This window comes from Pseudophryne corroboree, chromosome 3 (genome assembly GCF_028390025.1).
Source record: "Pseudophryne corroboree isolate aPseCor3 chromosome 3, aPseCor3.hap2, whole genome shotgun sequence".
In the NCBI taxonomy this organism is placed as follows: Eukaryota; Metazoa; Chordata; class Amphibia; order Anura; family Myobatrachidae; genus Pseudophryne; species Pseudophryne corroboree.
In genome coordinates, this window is record NC_086446.1 from 212,829,552 (window position 1) to 212,836,701 (window position 7,150).

The following is a 7,150-nucleotide window of genomic DNA, read 5'->3' on the forward strand; positions in this document are numbered from 1 at the left end:
TTTCTTTGTTTGCTGCAGGCTGGAGTGGATCAAGGCTTACGTCTGGGATCCAATAAGGTTCAGATTTCGGCTCTTTCAATCTTCTTCCAAAAGAAGTTGGCTATACCGGCTTAAGTTCAGACCTTTTTGCAAGGGGTGCTTCACATCCAACCTCCATTTGTGCCGCCTACGGCACCTTGGGATTTGGATGTGATATTACGATTCCTACAGTCCTCCTGGTTTGAACCTCTGATGATGGTGGAAGACAGTGATGTTACTGGCCCTGGCTTCTGCTAGACGTGTCTCAGAATTGGGGGCCTTGTCGTATAAAAGTCCGTATTTGGTCTTTTACGAGGACAGAGCGGAGCAACAGACTAAATAGCAGTTCCTTCCGAAGGTTGTCTCTGTATTTCATCTGAATCAACCTATTGTGGTTCCATCCTGTTCTGACACTTCTGCTCCTCCGGAGGCATTGGATGCTGTGCAAGCCTTGAAGATCTATGTTAAACGTACAGCTCTGATCAGAAAGACTGACTCCTTGTTCGTGCTCTATGATGCACAGAAGAAGGGTTGCCCTGCTTCAAAGCAGTCCATTGCTCATTGGTTTCGGCTTACTATCCAACAGGCCTATGTGTCGGCAGCCTTACCTGTTCCTAAGTCTCTAAAGGCCCATTCTACTAGATCAGTGGGCTCTTCCTGGGCAGCTGCCCGTGGAGTCTCAGCCTTGCAACTATGCTGAGCTACTACCTGGTCGGGGAAGAAAACCTTTGTGAAGTTCTACAGGTTTGATACCCTGGCCAAAGAAGATACCCAGTTTGGGCAGACGGTGCTGCAGATGTCTTCGCCCGTTCTGGAAGTTTTGGGACATCCCCATCGTACTAATATGTCCCCAATATCCCTTAAGGATGCTAGGGAAAATAGGACTTTAAATACCTATCGGTAAATCCTTTTCTCGTAGTCATAAGGGATATTGGGCGCCCGCTTCTGTACGGTGACTTTCTGCAGGTTCTCTGTTATGTGGAACCTGTTCAGCTATTGCTGTTTATGATGCCTGCTGTTGCTGGCCCAGTTATGTTATGATGTGCTGGTGTATAAATCTCACCACACTTATTGTTGTTATGTTCCTTTTCTCAATTATGTAATTTCTCCTTCGGGCACTGTTTTACCTATAACTGCCTGTAGGAGGGGGCATAGAGCGGAGGAGCCAGCACACCCAGTGGAAGAAATTTAAAGTGCACTGGCTCCTTTGGACCCAGTCTATACCCTTCGTACTAATGTGTACCCAATATCCCTTATGGACTACGAGAAAAGGATTTACTGGTAGGTATTTGAAATCCAAGTTTTTTTTCCTGGCCGCCTTTACACTTTCGTTTTCGTCACTTGCCCGTGATTGTTTGTCCTTAATATGTAGAAGTGTCACAGTGCAACCATATAAATATGCCCCAAACTGTCTGAACCTCGAGAGGTTGTGGTCTGAGGAGTTGGTGAGTAGTTTGTTGGGTTCCTGCGATTTCTGAGTGCTGTATTGTGTTTGTAAGTTGTCTTGTCATTCTTGTAGTTTTGTTATATAGTAGTTTGTCTGATTTTTGGTCCTTTGTATTTTTTTTAAAGTCTTTTGTCAGTGTGTGTGCGTGTGTGTGTGTGTGTGTGTGTGTGTGTGTGTGTGCGCTGTGTAGAGGAGTGTGTTTTGTGTGTCTTTATTTTACAGTGTTCAGTGTTATTTATTCTTACTATCAGTGTTCTTAGTGTTAGGAATGTGCTTCTGCATTTCTCTTCCCCCAGCATAGTATTAGAAGCCTCAGCATGATAGTACCTCTCAATACCTTTAGTAATAGGGTGTGCAGTCCAGCCCCCCCCCCCCCCTTCCTCTATATTTGTGTATATATTGTACACTGGAAGGCAAGGCTTCTTTCCTCTGGTATTGGCATCCCTTCCATTTACCCTCAGGTGTTTTAATTAGCAAGGTTCCTGCATTTCAGATCACACATTGATAAGGGCTCTATTTAAAGGTAAGACCTGGGTAAATTTATATAATGTGATAGTATTAGGAATGTTAGGGACCCATGTGATGAAGTCACCTGGTCACGGTACATGGGCCCGCGTATTTGCGCAAATGTGTGCCAAAAACTTATATTATACTCCATGTTAATTATGAGGGTTTATTTAAATTATTCTTACTATTAGTGTTCTTAGTGCTGGGAGTGTGCGTCTGCATTTCTCTTCCTCTAGCATAGTACTAGAAACCTCAGCATGATAGCACCTCTCATTATCTTTAGCAATAGGGTGTGCTGTCCATCCCCTCCCCCCCCCCCCCCCCTTTTATCAGTGTATTTTGTGTCAATTATGTCCTAGTCTGAGGTGAAGGAGGTTTGTTAGAGGGGGGAGGTTAGTGAGGTGGAAGAGGTTAGTGAGGTGGAGGAGGTGGCAGAGAATCTAAAACTGGGAGTGATGTAGCTCTGCAGCCAGACACCACAAACAAGATGGTCCGCAATGTGAAATTTACCTTTGCTGAAAATGTGGCTTTGGTTCGTGAGCTGATGAAGTACCATCACCAGCTTTTTGGTCCAGAGTCAGCATAGGTGTCGACCCGCAAAAAAGGCATCTTGTGGAAAAAAGTTGTGCCTGCTGTCAACAGTGAGGGGGGCTTGGTCAAGCACACAGAGGACACGTGTCGCAAAAAATTCTACGACATCAAGCGCCTTGTCAAGGTGAAAATGGCCAAGAAAGCCAAGTCTGCACATCAGACAGGAGGTGGCCATCCATTTATTGGCACTTATCTTGAAAACAAAGAGCCCATGCGGGTCCTTATTACTCCAGAAGTGAGGGCTACTTATATTGTTGATTCTGATCGGCCCAAGAAGGCTGGTAAATGTGTTGCTTTGTTTTTATAACCCATTTTGGTTGTGTTTTAATATTTAAAGATATGTAACTATGATGTATACTGTGTTGTTGTTTTTTTCAACAATGTAGGCAATAAGTTACTGGATATGTGTGTCATTGTTGTATTGTTTTCAAAGTGTTTTTTTTTTTTATTTTAAGGCCTTAACAAATTGAGTTACATTACTGTTTTAATGTATTGTGGACTAATGCGTACAGCCAATACTGTATAGTTCATTGTATGGGCCATGTGGCTGAGTGTCTTACTCTGGGTCTGCTCAGAAGACTGACTTATTTTTTGCCAATGGGTTTTTGTGGCATATTTTTGGTTTTGTTGGTTTGCTGGTTCAGTTAGTGTCTTCACCTATATACTGTGACCCCTTTAGCTCCAATTTAACTTAACTGTGTAGTATAACAAAATATCCTCTTATAATGTTTGTGTTGTTTGGCAGTATTTCAGTATACTTACGTCACTGACTGAATCATTCATTTCTATTTGGATGTTGGGTCATGGTGTTTTATTTTATATTACAAATTGTGAGTGTGCAGATTTCCTTTTACATGTGTCCTCTTGTTTTTGGTTTTATATTTTAGATATGTGGTAGTCCAATACTTTGCAACATTATTAACATTTGTAGTGTTGTGGTGTTTTGTCAAATGACGTCAAACATATTTTGTTAACTCATTTTTAAATCAAAAACAAAATTACAGCAAACAGTTATGTCCACAATTTTTGGGGGGTTATGTATATTTATAAAAATAATGAATTGCCATTTTAACAATGTCACTGATATACTGGCAATGTTTCAATGTGTGTTAAACAAATGTACAAATGTTACATACATATGGAGCCATGCTAGTCGTGGCTCCGTCTGTGCCTGGGCGTGCCTAACGCCGAGAGCGTCTCCATCTGTCTGGGTGCGCGTGCCCAGGCCCGCTGCTACCCACGGGATGCAGTGCAGGTAGGCGCCAGGCTGGGAGAGGCGCTCTCCCTACTCTGCATCCCTGTGCTGCGCCTGGGCCCCCTGCTGCTGCTGCTGCTGGCTGCTGTGCCTGTCACACCGCTTGACAAGCAGCGGCGCCGGCAGCTTGAAGCCTCCCCTTACCCCCCTGCAGTGTCCTCCGTATCCTGGCCAAAAAGGGGATGGGGCTACATGGCGCCGAGAGGCGAGACTACACGGGACCAGGCGGCGGAGCCTGAGGAGGACAGAAACTGCGGCCAGCCAGATGGTATGTGGAGAGAAAGTGTGTGTCTATGTGTGTGTATATGTGTGTATCTGTCTATGTGTGTGTGGGTAGGGGACTTTAGCACTTCTGAGGGCATTACAGTGGTCAAAGTGGGCCGGTATGCAACGGTATGGCATACTGGCACTTCGCCACTGACCCGGAAGTTTTTTTTTTTTTAACGAATAGCAGTATGCAGTGCAGACCATAGGTGTGCGCACCCCCCACTCACATGCTTGCCACCAATTAATGCCCCCCCCGCTACCTATTAATGTGTTCACCCTCTCGAGGCACCTGGTCAGGTCTCGTTCATGTGCTGTGCAGTGTGGAGACGGAGGAGACGGACACGGTGCTGCGGCTCCTGTGTGAGGCTGCTGCCACCGTCCACGGAGGGAGTGACGGCGGATGCAAGCTATGGGGAGCAGTGTCCACGGAGGTAACGACGGTGGCCGGGACCCAGGATCTACGGGGAGCAGGTGACAATCTTGTTTAACTTAGCAAGCACCTTTCACTACCATACTGCCTCCCCTGCTTCGCACCACTGCTGCCATACTGCCCCCCTGCTCCACACCACTGCTCCCATACTGCCCCCCTGCTCTGCATCACTGCTCCCATACTGACCCCCCTGCTCCGCACCACTGCTCCCATACTGCCCCTTTGCTCCGCACCACTGCTCCCTTACTTGCCCCCCTGCTCCGCACCACTGCTGCCATACTGCCCCCCTGCTCCGCACCACTGCTGCCATACTGCCCCCCTGCTCTGCACCACTGCTGCCATACTGCCCCCCTGCTCCACACCACTGCTCCCATACTGCCCCCCTGCTCCACACCACTGCTCCCATACTGACCCCCCTGCTCTGCACCAATGCTCCCATACTGACCCCCCTGCTCCGCACCACTGCTCCCATACTGCCCCTTTGCTCCGCACCACTGCTCCCATACTTGCCCCCCTGCTCCGCACCACTGCTCCCATCCTGCCCCGAACTACTGCTCCTGTCCTGTGCTATAATGCTATACTGTGTGCGATAATGTGAATTTTGCCTCATTCTGTGTGCTATAATGTGAATTTTGCCTCCTTCTGTGTGCTATAATGTGAATTTTGCCTCATTCTGTGTGCTATAATGTTAATTTCAGCTCATTCTGTGTGCTATAATGTGAATTTTGGCTTATTCTGTGTGCTATAATGTGAATTTTGACTCATACCGTGTGGCATAATGTGAATTTCGGCCAATACCGTGTGGCATATTGTGAATTTTGTCTCATACCATTACCATGTGCTGTAATGTGAATTTTAGCTCATTCTGTGTGCTATAATGTGAATTTTGGCTCATTCTGTTTGCTATAATGTGAATTTTGGTTCATACCGTGTAGTATAATGTGAATTTCGGCTCATTCTGTGTGCTGTAATGTGAATTTCGGCTCATACCGTGTGCTATAATGTGAATTTTGGCTCATACCGTGTGCTATAATGTGAATTTCAGCTCATTCTATGTGCTATAATGTGAATTTTGGCTCATTCTATGTGCTATAATGTGAATTTTGGCTCATTCCGTGTGCTATAATGTGAATTTTGCCTCATTCTGTGTGGTATAATGTGAATTTTGGCTCATACTGTGTGGTATAATGTTAAAGGGGCACCAGTACTGGATAGCATAAGGGGTCCTACTATTGTGGTATATAAGGGGTATATGGTGTGGTACACTACACTTATGGACACGACCCCTCTTGAGTGGCCACGCCCCCTTTTCTGGAGCGTGCAGAATTGCAACCTTCACTTTTCCATACTCCCACTTAAAAATTTCCACTTCGACCACTGGGGCATTGTATATAACCGCCGCTACTACAGGGACTATTCTGTGTATAAGCAGCGCTACTACAGGGGCTATTATGTGTATAAGCGGCGCTAAAACAGGGGCTATTATGTGTATAAGCGGCGCTACTAGAGGGGCTATTGTGTGTGTAAGCGGCACTGCTATAGGGGGTATTATGTGTATAAGCGGGCCTACTAAAGGGGCTATTATGTGTATAAGCAGCGCTACTACAGGGGGTATTATGTGTATAACCGGCGGCACTACTGGGGACATTATGTGTATAAACAGCACTACTATGCGCTGGGTAATGTGAATAAGATTGTGCTTCTATGTGGTGTAATTTGAAATGGGGGTACTATTGTGTGGCCATGCCCCTTCCTTGTGAAACCACATCCCTTTTTGCTGCACGCTGACCCTTTGTAAAATATGGGAGGGCGCAAATTTATAGTTTGCAGGGGGGCACTGAACAACCTAGCACCGGCCCTGCACGCGCCCCTTTCACTAGAATGGGTGAGCGTCCCAGTTGCTTGCCCGGACGGAGCTGCTCAGAATGGGAGCGTCTCTGTGCGCTCCAGGCGTGACTAGGCGGACGGATTGCTTAGTCACGCCTGCGATGGAGCCACCTCAGATGAGTGCGACTCCATCTGTATTTACCAACTTTTTTGCTATAACAATTTACATATCCATTTCCAGTGAGCCAAAAGTCCACTAGAGTGGTCCCTGCCCCCACTCAGCCTGAACATTTGGATGATGGAGGCGTTGGTAAGTACATTAGCTTTGGGTTTTTATGGCAAAAACAATCAGTGGCAAAATATTAATTTGTCCTTAATTTTTAGGTATATCCACACAAGTATCTTCTCCAAGGAAACGAAAGACAGATGTGTCAGCCAAGCCAACACACATGCCGCAAAAACAAAAGTGGAAGTCAGATGTGACAAGCAGGCCACATGTCTCCACCACGACGCCACATCTCAGAGGTGTCATCCAGGCCACCACTACAACTTTTGGAGTGTCCCTCGCCAATATCACCACAGCTGCATGGTGAGTAAAAGTTACAAAAACACATTAAGACCCATACTTTCGCAGGGGGGCAATGATTTTTATGGGTGTCTGGAACCCAGCGGTCAGGATACGGACGCCGGAAGACCAACACCTAACAATGCTGACAGCCGGAATATGGGCTCACACATGGTATTCCCACTTGTGGGTGTCCATGACACCCATAGAGTGGTAATAAACCTCTGGCGAGAACTGCAAAGC

At 46.4% G+C, this 7,150-nt stretch overlaps 1 long non-coding RNA gene across 1 annotated transcript in view; it reads left to right on the top strand.

The window, feature by feature from the left end:
• LOC135057602 (uncharacterized) overlaps nt 1-6,922 on the top strand; it is a 22,420-nt gene extending 15,498 nt beyond the window's left edge. Inside the window, exons 2-3 of the long non-coding RNA XR_010244233.1 lie at nt 6,584-6,652; nt 6,727-6,922. This is a non-coding gene — a long non-coding RNA (uncharacterized LOC135057602). The remainder of the gene's footprint in view (nt 1-6,583; nt 6,653-6,726) is intronic.
• Nucleotides 6,923-7,150: the final 228 nt, after the last annotated feature.